At 44.1% G+C, this 12,244-nt stretch overlaps 1 protein-coding gene across 4 annotated transcripts in view; it reads right to left on the bottom strand.

Annotated features, from left to right (window-relative positions):
* Positions 1-12,244, bottom strand: part of SSBP3 (single stranded DNA binding protein 3) — a 140,880-nt gene that overhangs the window by 44,720 nt on the left and 83,916 nt on the right. The window lies entirely within an intron of this gene.

Raw genomic sequence — 12,244 nt, 5'->3', positions numbered from 1 at the left:
GCACCCTGTTCATGGCCCTGCAAAAACTGGGGCTTCTTAAAAAAAACCAACCACGATATTTAGTATCGTTAATCCACTGGAGAATCTGATTTTGGATTCTAATGTGTCAAATTTGGAACTATTTAAAAAATAAACTTAACAAGTCTGCTTTGTTTTTCCAGATTTGCCGCACTGTTTTGCTCTGTCCTCCAAGAAGATGCATCCCCCACCTTGCAAGTGTGCCATTTTATTATTTGTTTTCAAGTAAGTGTCTTGTAATAACTGCCAATGTTTCAGCTCTACATACAACCCCTTCTCTCCAGGCCCCTCACAAAGCCTGTGCATTTCCTTATATTTTAGTTGTTTGGACGGTATTCCTAAACTTCAAGTGGCTCTGCTGAAAGCCTTTGTTTTGGTAGACAAATGATTTGGTTTTGTTCACCCTTGTGTACAGCAGAGACTGCAGGTTACTTGGATAACGCTTGTTCCTATTTAGCAACCGTATTAATGCTTACTCCCTCTAGATTATATACCTTGTGGGGCAAAGGGGAATTCTCTGGCATGCAGACCAGCCCCATAGTGGGCTGTGAAACAGAACACCCTCTGGGTTTTGCTGGGTGAACGGGCCATTTTTAGAAGGACAGTAGGTAAAGATAAACAGCTGCAAGACTAAACTCCTGAGTATTCACTTTCAGTTTATGAACCAATCACTCCACTTTGGCCTTTCACCTATGGATACAAACGGAAGGATCTTAGTTTAAATTTGGCAGATTCTGCTTGTGTTAAAAGAATAGCTGTGCACACTGAACTAGCCTGCTACTTAATGTAAGTGGCAGTTTCTGCTCTGAAAAGGAGCAGTATTATGTAAGACTGCTGCTACTCAAAAGGAAAAGAAAGATTTCTTCCCTCAACACCACAGCTGACAGAAATGTCCCTTCTAGGACAGGGATAACCATTTTGCTGTTGATCATTTATCTGTAGACAAGAGAGCCAATACTTCCAGTGCCGTTTTAAAGATCATAGTAATTTGAAAACCAATGTGATCGAGTTTAATGCAATCAGTGATTACTTTCCTTTGAATGTTTATGATGAATTTGTGTACTTGATGTTACATAACAGAACTATTGCTCTCTTCCTCCAGTCATTTAAAAATTGCATTCACAAAGGAAAACCCACAAGACAGCAACACACAGCAAGATCCTCTTTCCTCTTGGTTTAAGCCCCACACCTACAAATCTCCCCTTCCCACCAAAACTTCTCTAGAGAGAGCAACACTGGAGAGTCCATTTTAAAAAGATAAAAGGCATCTTGTCAAGTGTTTATCGTAATTTATGTGATGGCAATTTCAACAAAACAAGAAACTCTGAAAGCATTCAAAATGGGCAAGGTAAGCCTTATGGCAAGTCAGGAACTGGCTGAAAAACACCACAATATTTCATCCAATTTCAGCCAACAAAAACCCTCAGATTCAGAGTCCAGATAGTGAGTTTGGGTTCAGAAGGCCCCATATGACAGTTAGCACATCAACCAACTGAATTTACCTCTCCTCCATAGCCTCTCTCTCTTCTATCCTTCACTCCAAGCATCATTGGATGTATGTATTTAAACAGGGAGGGGAGGGAAGCCAGCTTAATAGAGCTTTTAAATTATTAAGCCAGTTTCAGTTTTTGGTAGAAAATTTGCCTCGAGGCTAACAACCTGTATGCCTGGGTTTCAGTTCAGTGTAATTTGAAACTGCCAAGCTATTTCCACCTTGCTGAGAAAAGGCTGTGTTACCAATGCAAAGTACAAAACTCAACACTGTAATACTGAGCAGCAAGACTGAAAAATAACCTATTGAGCATAAATAAAGCCCCTCATACTCATGGGATCATTATTCTGCAAGTGTTTTTTGAAGGAAGGAATAATGGTCTGGTTGTGGGGAATGCCCCTTTTAGCGAGGGCACAGGACTGTTTCTGCACAAATTAGTTCAGAAGGAACTTTTGCGCTCCTGACTTTTGTCTTAGGTTTCTCTGTCTTTGCAGGCAGCCAGCGTCTGCTCCACCAGTCGCATGCAGTGAGCTGTGAAGTCACAGCTATTACTTGCTCCAGAATGGTTCTGGGCACTGGCTAGTCAGGGGGGAAGCAGGGGACAAGTGCTGCTTTAGATTGTACGGGTTTGTAGTTCACCCGAACCTGCATTACATTTTATAGCCAAATCAGTATAAAACATTTTTATTCAACATTACAAATAATAAAGATCTCAAATAGACGGGCTGCTTCTAAAAAGTCTTTTAGCCAGAACATGGCAACAACCTCTCCCTACAAAGCCATCCACAGCAATCATCATAAGCCACTGCTTTCACCCTTGCAAACCTGATTTGGACCAAAGGCAATTTACAGGATGGATTAAAAATCAAATGTAAAAAAAAGTGATTTTTTTAAACAATTAAAAAACAAACAAGCCTACTTACAATTAAATTTCAAATTGACCTAAGGGCCTAAAAACTTCTTATAATCTATTAAAGTCATTTAAACTAAATACAATAATTTTAAGCAGTCCATGTTTGTTGCCAAATTTTAAAGGAAGGCAAACCACTGAACTGGTGGAAGTCACTTGCTAAGCTCCTAGAACCAGAGTTTATAGAAGTATTAAACCAGCTTTTGGACAGCCTTAGCCTCTTCTGCAGGTGCAGAGAGAATATGCTCTTCAATTCAGTTCATTCAAAGTTAAGAAACCAACTGGGAGCTGAAAAGGAAGGAGAACTTGTTCACCTCATCCAATCTAAATAAAAACCAGGTGTGAGAGGATGAGCTCTACTAGTTCTAAAAATCGTGAAGAGCATGGTGACCAGAAACAAACAGTTCAATGGGTTAGCTACAAACAACATTTTTGGTGTTTAATAAATCAGTTAGCTTTAAATGCAACATATTCTATTTTTTAAATGTATACAGCACTTAATTTTTTACATTAAATAAAACTACCCAACAAGTGCATTTTTAATTTAATTTAAATTACCATTCAAGTAGAACTTGATAAAAATCACAAGTAAAATATTAATCTGGTAAATAAGGAATGCATTTGCCATTTTCTGACATAATAAAAAAATGTAAAGATTAAGAATCTGAACAAATGCAACTTATATAGTTTAACTGCTTAAATAAGTAACTGTGTACACACAAACCCCTCCTGGTTAGCAAAAAGTAATAACAAACCGTGCAAAGGCTATATTTAGTTGCAAATCAACATGTTTTAATAGTTACAAACTAATGAGAATTGGTCCTTTAGGAAAAGAACTAAAAAAGTCCAAATGTAAAACATGATTAAAATAGGTGATTTACTTGCTGATTTATATCATGATTGAAGTCAGTGATTTAAATTGCTTTGATGTAAATTAATCCAACTCATCAATTTACAAAACTAGATTATGAACCCTAAAATTCCAGGTTTAATAGCAACGGTCAACTCTCAGGAGGTGCTACCTAGACCAGTCTCTGTAGTACTGGTTACAACATCTGAGCAGCCTTTTTGGTGGATCATACATTTAAGGAGCCCCGCAGTGATTTTGTCATCAAATATCCACGTCCCATTCCTGTACACAATGAAACAGGCCTCGCCTCACCCCACCCTACCAACTGTGATGGCCATAACTGGCTCTCAAAAAAGCACAGACAGGTGGAAGGCTTATTTTTATTTAAATCATTTCAGTAAAAATTATAGGGTGTCCCTAGATGAGGAACGTTTATATCACAGGCCGTGTGTGGTCTGTGATCTCTGGAATGGGAGTCAAGAAACCTGGTGAGTAATCTGATAAAAGCCACTTCACCTCTCTGCGCCTTTGTTTTCCATCCCATTCATATTGTCCGTCTTGTCTACGTAGGCCAGAGGTTAGCAAACTACGGCCCATGGGCCACGTCTGGCCTGCAGGACCATCCTGCCCGGCCCTTGAGCTCCCAGCCAAGGAGGCTAGCCCCCAGCCCCTCCCTGGCTGTACCCGCAGCCACGCCGCTGCGCGGGCAGGACTCTGGGCAGCGGAGCAGCGCGCTCCTGCCGAGCAGAGCAGCAGCGTGTCTAGCTCCGGCCAGGCGGCGCGGCTGCGACATGCTGCTCTGAGCGTCATGGTAAGGGGGCCAGAGGGGTTGGATAAGGGGTAGGGAGGTCGGGGGGGGGGGGGGAGGGCAGTCAGAGGACAGGGAGAGGTTGGATGGGGCGGTCAGGAGACAAGGGGTTGGATAAGCGTGGGGGGCAGGGGTGTGGATAGGGGTTGGGGTAGTCAGGGCACTGGGAGCAGGGGGGGTTGATAGGGGTGGGGTCCCGGGGAGTGGTTGGGGCAGGAGGTCCCGGGAGGGAGCGGTTAGGGGACAAGGAGCGGGGTGTGTGTGGGGGAGGGGTCAGGGAGTCTGAGGGGGACAGTCAAAGGGCAGGAAGTGTGAGGGGGCGGATAGGGGGCAGGGGACAGGCTGTTTGGGGAGGCATAGCCTTCCCTACCCGGCCCTCCATACAGATTTGCAACCCCAATGTGGCCCTCGGGCCAAAGTTTGCCCACCCCGATGTAGGCGGTGAACACAATAGGGTTCTAATCTCTTATTAGGGCCTCGAGGAACTACCAAAATACAACCCATGCAGAACACACAAGAACAAACCCCTCATTTATGGGCTTAGTCCTGCCTTGAGTGCAGGGGAGAGGACAAGATGACCTATTCAGATCCCTTCCAGTCCTACACTTCTATGATAAGATAATGCTGCCCCAGTGCAACACAGGGTGTGCACTACTGCTGCCCCAGTGGGAAAAACAACCCCCCAAAACTCAGACAAAAAGTGTTAGGCTATGTCGATTGAGTTTCTCACTCATCGCCTCCCTTCACCGCTCCTCTGCCCCTCAAATCCCCACCCATTTGTAGCAGTTAAGACAACCTGCAGGTGTGTTGCCTTAGAGCCATTTGCAAGGGATGCAATAAAGAGCCACACAACCCATCACTGCTGTCCCAAAAAATAAGCCTCTATTAAATTCAGCATTATTCAAAGCCACTGGTGTGCTTCAACCAGGCTGCCTTCAACACACCCGTGGCCCCATCCATACAAGCCTATGTTTAAATGTGACCTGACAATGGGGAAGGGGGAAAAAAACAGGCCTGTGCCTTGGAATACTATGGATGACATCACAAGTACAAGGAAGCAAAAGCTGAATGACAAGGGAAGTGATGTTTATCCAGGCTGTTTAAAGCCTAGGCTTGTGTTACCACTTATCTAAGAAAAGCACTCGGGAGAAAACATTCTTTCCCTTGGGGATTCAACACCCCTTCAGCACAAATTAAGGGCTGAGAACGCAACTGTGCATCAGAAGCAGAATCCTCCAGATAAAACAGGGAAGAACCAGATCTGACATTCCTGGTATTCGTACAGTTAAAAATAACTAGCAGGAAAAACAAACCCACCCATTTCAGGCTGTCTTTTTTTTTTTTCTTCCTGTTCTGTATTGTATAAAAAGGGCACAAGCCCAATTTCTCTCCCCTTTGCAGGTCAGACTTTAGAAGTGACATGAAATCTTAATTCAAGCCCACTGAACACATTGCAGTTTCTCTGCAAGGCAGATGAATGCTTTTAATGAGAAAATATATAAGACCCAGCGCCAAACTGCAGCAAATCCACTTAAAATTTCCTTTATAAAGCCCTCTATCACACAAAATGCTTCTCTCCGAAGAAGGCAGCATTGCAATAAAGCTGCCAGGCAGTATTTTATGGTTTCCAGAGATTTCCAGCACACCATAATCCCTTGGTGGGAAACCTCCCAAAAGCTAAACAGATCCCAAGCATTTTAGAATAATACAGTTCACATATCTGGGCATTTCAGGGCCCATCTACACCATAGAAAAACTGTGTGCCATGGAGAGCAGAGGTTGTGATCTGACTGGTCACTGCCAATGGGCAAAGAACACAGGTTTAACACCATGTAGGGGGACCTAGGTCAACCTCAGCTAAAACACTCATTTATCAAGGCTACCATACCCTGTTCAGCACATGCTGGCAATAAAGTCATCATGGCTGCCCTAAGCAATGGCAGAGAATCATGCACCACAAAATACATTTTGCTAGCGTAAACAGACCCCAAGTCTAATTTAGCGAATACATTTTCCTGGTTGAATCAGAGTGTTGTTGCATTTTCTAGGCGAGAGCTAAGGAGCAGAGTAAATGGGGCACAATGCAAATGTTTTCAAGCATGTGCCCATTTTCCATGAAATCCCAGAATTGTTTTTCCAAGATCCATACCCCCACACCCCGTTTATATGTAAAGTTCCATGCACATGTGGCACTTGGCAGAATTTAATAATTAAAAACCCACAAGTGCCCTGAGCACATTGCAGGATTGGAGCCAGATTGGCCAGTACCTGATGAATGATTTAAAAGACTGCAAAGTGAAATTTTACTTTTTAATTCTCCTCCCCAACCCCTCTGCTCTCCAGTAACAACACTAAGTTAAACACAAAGGTCCATCTATACAACAGCCTACCTATGACCTTGGAGAAACAGATCCCCAAATGCATGGGCTCTTGGACCAGCTCTGCAAAAGCACATGGCATGAATGAACTGGCAGTGGCTCCAGTAAAGAGTCACTACAACGCCATCAGATGCCACACTAACATGCTCTACATCAAAGGGGTGTCTTTTCAACTGGTGGGTGGCCCCTTATCCATAAGCATCCACCTCTGAATTAGTTACCCCTTGCATTGCCTGGTATCAACTAAGAGTGTCTCAACTAGGTTAGCCTCTTCGCCTGCTACACTTCATCCCCACAACTACCTGAAGGGTGCACACACCAAGAAGAAAGGGAGGATGGTTTTGTGGTTAAGGCACTAGATAGGTGATCTGAGTTTGGCTCCCAGCTTTATTATATGCTTCCTGTGATATTGGGCAAGTCATTTAATCTTTCTGTGCCAAAGTCCCCCGCTAAAAAAATAGGGCTAATACTATTACTTCTCCCGCACCCATTGTCATGTCTACTTGGATTACAAACTCTCCAAGGCAGGGACTCTTTCTTACACTATGGGTTTGTACAATCTTGATTGGGACATCTAGGTACTACAGTAATACAAAACATAGTTCAGAAGGGACAGGAATGGTTTGGGGGTGATAAGGAACTAGGAACAATGGGAACAACTGAAAATTTAGGCAGAAGATCCAGAAAAGGTATTTTACCCAAGAGGTCTAGTAGAGAGCTTTTCAAAGGGAAAGGTACCCCTTGATGGAGACACTTAACATTAGACTGGGCAAGGCACTAGAGATTATAGAATCAGAGAAGTATAGGACTGGAAGGGACACGGAGAGGTCGAGTCCAGTTCCCTGCACTCAAGGCAGGCCTACGTAATAACTTGACCATTCCTGACAGGTGTTTATTTAAACCTGTTCTTAAAATCCTCCAATGATGGAGATTCCACAATCTCCTTAGGCAATTTATTCCAGTGCTTAACTACCCAGACAATTAGGAAGTTTTTCCTATTGTCCAACCTAACCCTCCCTTGCTGCAATTTAAGTCTATTACTTCTTGTCCTATCCTCAGAGGTTAGCAAGAATCATTTTTCACCCTCCTCTTTGTAACCATCTTTCATGTACTTGAAAACTTATGTCCTCCCCTAAGTCTTATGTCCTCCCCTAAGTCTTCTCTTCTCCAAACTAAACAAACCCAATTTTTTCCAGTCTTGCTTCATAGGTCATGTTTTCTAGACCTTTAATCATTTCTGTTGCTCTCCTCTAGACTTTTTCTAGGGGGAAAATCCTGCAATGGCTGGAGGCACTAACTAGATGACCCCATTGATCAAATGGGGGGGGAGGGGAGAGAAGAATCTATTTTCTGGCTAAAGAGGGATTCTTCACATGAGAGGGACCCATGTTACCACTGAGCCAGTTTGTCAAACTAAAAGCTCTAGTATTGGCTTGATTTTCTGAGGTGCTGAAGGGCCACAATTCCTACGGACTTCAATGGAATCTGCAGGTGCTGAGTACTTCCGATACTTCAGACTGCTACAACGCAGAGGGAAGTGTTTAGGAGCCCGGGAAAGGAGTTTTCCTTTTGAGGACGCCAAGAGCTAGGGTCTCTCTCTCTCTCGTTGCTTCAATTGAGGTGCTACATCAAGGAACAGAGTTCAACGTTATTTCTGTAGTGCCAAGAGCATCGATGGCAAGGTGACTGCCTGAGAGCTCCCCCAAAGCAGACAACACATACATTGGGGGTGGGGAGAAATGGTGAAGTAGAATGTGCATCTTTTGAGTTGGTTCCATGGCTTCTGTTACCTTTGTTGGTTATACATATTTAATTATTTGATAATAGAGGTGGTTATAAAGCCTGCTAAAAACAAACAAACCAAAAGTATAGGGGAAGGGGGAATTTTGCAAAGCATTCCCCATTAGCCTAGCTCTGGTCCCACTAAAGGAACAATGCTATTACAATGCATTATAACAGTGAAACACCCACTGACTGCCACGGGAGCACAGCTAGGCCCATTTGGCAGGCTCTCAAAAATCCTACCTTTCCATTTTCAGGAAGATTGTAAAGGAAGAGGATGGCGCAGTGGTGCAACCGGTAGTGTTTCCTCAATGTAGGGAGCAGGACTGGAAGACTCCAAGATGAGAATGGGAGTGGTTACTTCAATAGCTTGGCACAGCAAAGACGGGGTAGCAAAGAAACGAAGCCAGGGAGGAGCTGACTTGTGCAAGGCGGCAGTACTCAAATTTGATGCTGAAAGGGATTCGGCTATTTTAAGGCTGGAAGGGACAATTATAGTCTGATCTGCATAATGTAGAACCTCATCCAATCGCTGCTGGTTTAAGCCCATAAATTGCTGTTTGAGCTATAGCATCTTTTTTGGAATGACATCCAATCCTGAATTCAAGAGCTCAAGTGATGGAGTGACATCCACACATCTAGGTAAGTGGAAGATGCTGAAGGGATTCAAAGAGCCAGGCAAGGTAGGGCTATTTGCACTTGCCTTTTGGATGGATTGAAGGGGTGGGAGGGTATCTAAGCAAGAGCCAAGGGCCCAGACAAGAAGGGGATTACAGTACTCAATGCTTGAGGATTCTGACTCATCACATTTGATATTTTGGACAGTTAGTAGAACAGCCCCCTGTAAAGTCCCCCTTGCGTATAAGGACATATCTGTTGTAACTGGATGCGAGACAGGTCTTCCTACTGTGGATATTTGCAAGGCACAGATTGTGATGGGGTACAGCAGGTAAACAGTGTTATTTATACAACACAAGATTAGGAAGTCTTTTGTGCAGCTATGTTCATTATCAGATTATACACACATGCTGTTTTTATTTGTCTAGTTATGTTAAAGGCTCTTTGCCAACCTCAATAAACACGCAGTATTAGGCAAATCACATCTTGTTACATGCCTATTGACAGTCACTTCTGTGGGGTAAAACCTTGTTGGCCATAACCAGATATTCACATCCACTGCTACAGCTGTAATTTCAGAAGCAAACATACTTAGCACTCACACAGCACCTTGCACCCAAGGATCTCAAAACTCTGCAAATGCAGCATGACCGCCTACAAACAGGGACTACAGCCCGGCGATAAACTCGCTAGCCCACGCACACACAGTGTCAGAGTCAGGAGTGGGGCAGAGGTCTCCTTCTCCCCCTCCCCCCCCAAAAAAGTCTCCTGTTCTAAACCTATCAAGAAGGGGCTATCCCTGGGGAGAGGGAGGAGTGGGTTGGGGCTAGCTTGCTCTTCCCATCTTGCTAAATGAAATGTGGGGGAGGGAAGATCCTGGCTGGATTCTGGGCATGGAAAGGGTTGAGTACCATCAGCTGTCTATTCATCTTCCTTCATTTTCTGGTGGTGACAGAGTCCAGGCCAGACTGACAGTGCTTCAAGCAATTCCAAGAAATGGTACTTTTATAAAAAAGATTCATGAACCCAAGTTGCTCAAATCATTCAGCAATTCCTGGGATGGTTCACATCTTTCTGTGCCCCTGGTATTGTTGCTGGCATTCAGCTTTAGAAGGGAGTAGGTAATTTACCTCCTTCCAGGGGGCTGAGCTATGACTGATCTACTGTCCATGCACTTGGACCATTGCATGATGTCAGACAGGGTCAGTTTATTCTTGGCTGGATGCACAACACAACTCGTGGAACAGTTTTGAATAGATCTGTATTTTTTTTTTTTTTTTTTTTTTATTAACAGAAGCAGCCAGTAGGATAGCGAAAATCTGGATCTCCGAGTTTTGCTTTCCAAACCTAGACATTCAGTTAACACACCAAGTTGGTACTCCAGCAGATGCCGTCTAAGCCTTTAAATCGCACACTAATTGCACTAATTGAGCTAACAGTCTCTGTTTCGTCTCCCTACCCTGAGTCAACCAGCGTCTTCTGGTACTGCTGTAGAGATCCAAGCTGTTGGCTTTAGTGTTATTTTGTCAGCCATTAAACGATTCATCAGAGTCATTAATTGATTTATTACTGCTGCCTGCGAGTATAGCTTTGCAAATAAAGAATGATGTAGGTCAGAACGCAATAGAATTTGGACAAAACAACACAGCTAGGAGCTGGATACTTGAATTATCTGTAGGAGAGCACTCACGCAGGCCCCCTGACACCAGGGTACAAAAAAAGACGATGTGCTGCTTGGCGGTGTTGCCAGAAGCCCTGCTAACTGAAACAGCCTATCAGCAGGGGGAAGCTGTGGTACTAAACACCAGCCTTCCAGTGCACGAGGAAGCCATTCAGGCTGTCACCACAGCCAAAAGCTAATAATCATGCACTCCTGTAATGCAATCCCCTGTACCTGGCAGCAGAACTAGAAACACAACAGAAAGGATGTGAAAATAACTGAAGTGTTGGAGGTACAGGATACCCAAATTGGGCTTCAGCCAGACTGAAATTATTCAATGCAACGGCAGCCTTAAAACCCTCACTCTTCGAGACGTACGTTTCGCTAGCGTTTTCACAGTCCACTAATTTGTTGTGGAGATGGAGCAGCAGCAGATTTACAAGGAAATAATCAACTGCCTCTATCCCCTTTCAATAGCGAACAGGACTCCTCATCCCCACCCATTATGCTCTATGGAGCGGAATTTTCCCTGGTTGAGATGCACAAAGTAGACCTACATCTACAATCAGACCCTTGTAAATCTCAAGTCCAGGGTGCATTAGCAGCCAAAGGAATCCCTGTACGAGGTTTGGGCATCACCTCGCACACATGCCAGAAGCAGTCCATATGCAGTATGGATGTGTCTACAGCATATAACTGGCAGCCTGTGTAGATCTTGTCCAGTAACACAGGAAGCATAGAGAGGAAAAAAGGTTTTCCTGTAGTGGAGCATAATCATACTCACCGTATTAAATTCATACGCAATGCAAAAGAGTCTGACGCGCAAGGGCATAATGGTTTTAAGTCAAAATATATGTAGCACTTAAAGAGCGATTAAAAACAAGGCTGTTTTCCTAAACTAATCTTTAATATGAAATCCACATTACCCGACTATGTTAATTGCATTCAAGGGGGAATACACACACACACACACACACACACACACACGTAACTATTGACCTAAGCCTTCTGTAGCATGTGTCGCAATCATAAGAGAAATATCCTCACACGGCTCAGTGCCTTTTGGTGAAGGATCTGGAGCGTGTCATTCCAGCAGAAGGTAGTGATGTAATCTCCACAGGAATAGTTATTCTGCTCTTGTATCTCACACCTCACTAGTGGTGCAATTTACACATCCGCAGACAGGGCCCAGGGCCCACTACGTGGAAGACAAACAGCAATTCACTTTCCAAGTCCAGATTAACTATGAAAACAATTTGCCTCTGTTTAGGCGGAAGCCCTGTGTGCTGGAAAGTGTCCAGTAAAGAGGGCTGTCACACAAGGACTAACCTCTAAATGAGACAGAGCCTTTCTGCATGCTGCATTCTAGCTGCAGCTTGAAAACACTCAGTGTGGTACTTTAACCACATAGGGGGAAACCGGAGCTCAAATGCCACAATTCACTACTTCACGCTACTGTGTAATGGAGGACCAAGGAGTCTCCTCGTGTTGGTTATTACTAGCAATGTTGTGGGGCGGTAGAAGACTTTGGAAGAGGAAAGGGCATTTTGCTGGGCATCCCGTTTGACACCACTTCACCACCCTTCTAGTTAGAGGCCTGGACGGGACGGGAGCTTTTCAGCACCACTGTTGAGTCAGAATTTAAGGCAAGAAGCGACCACCAGATCATCTAGCCTAACCCCCTGCATATCACTGGCCACCAGCGCCACCCACCTCCCACACATTAAA

Source organism: Malaclemys terrapin, chromosome 8 (genome assembly GCF_027887155.1).
Source record: "Malaclemys terrapin pileata isolate rMalTer1 chromosome 8, rMalTer1.hap1, whole genome shotgun sequence".
In the NCBI taxonomy this organism is placed as follows: Eukaryota; Metazoa; Chordata; order Testudines; family Emydidae; genus Malaclemys; species Malaclemys terrapin.
The sequence above is the reverse complement of the archived record's forward strand: the minus strand, read 5'-3'. Positions and strand labels throughout refer to the sequence as shown.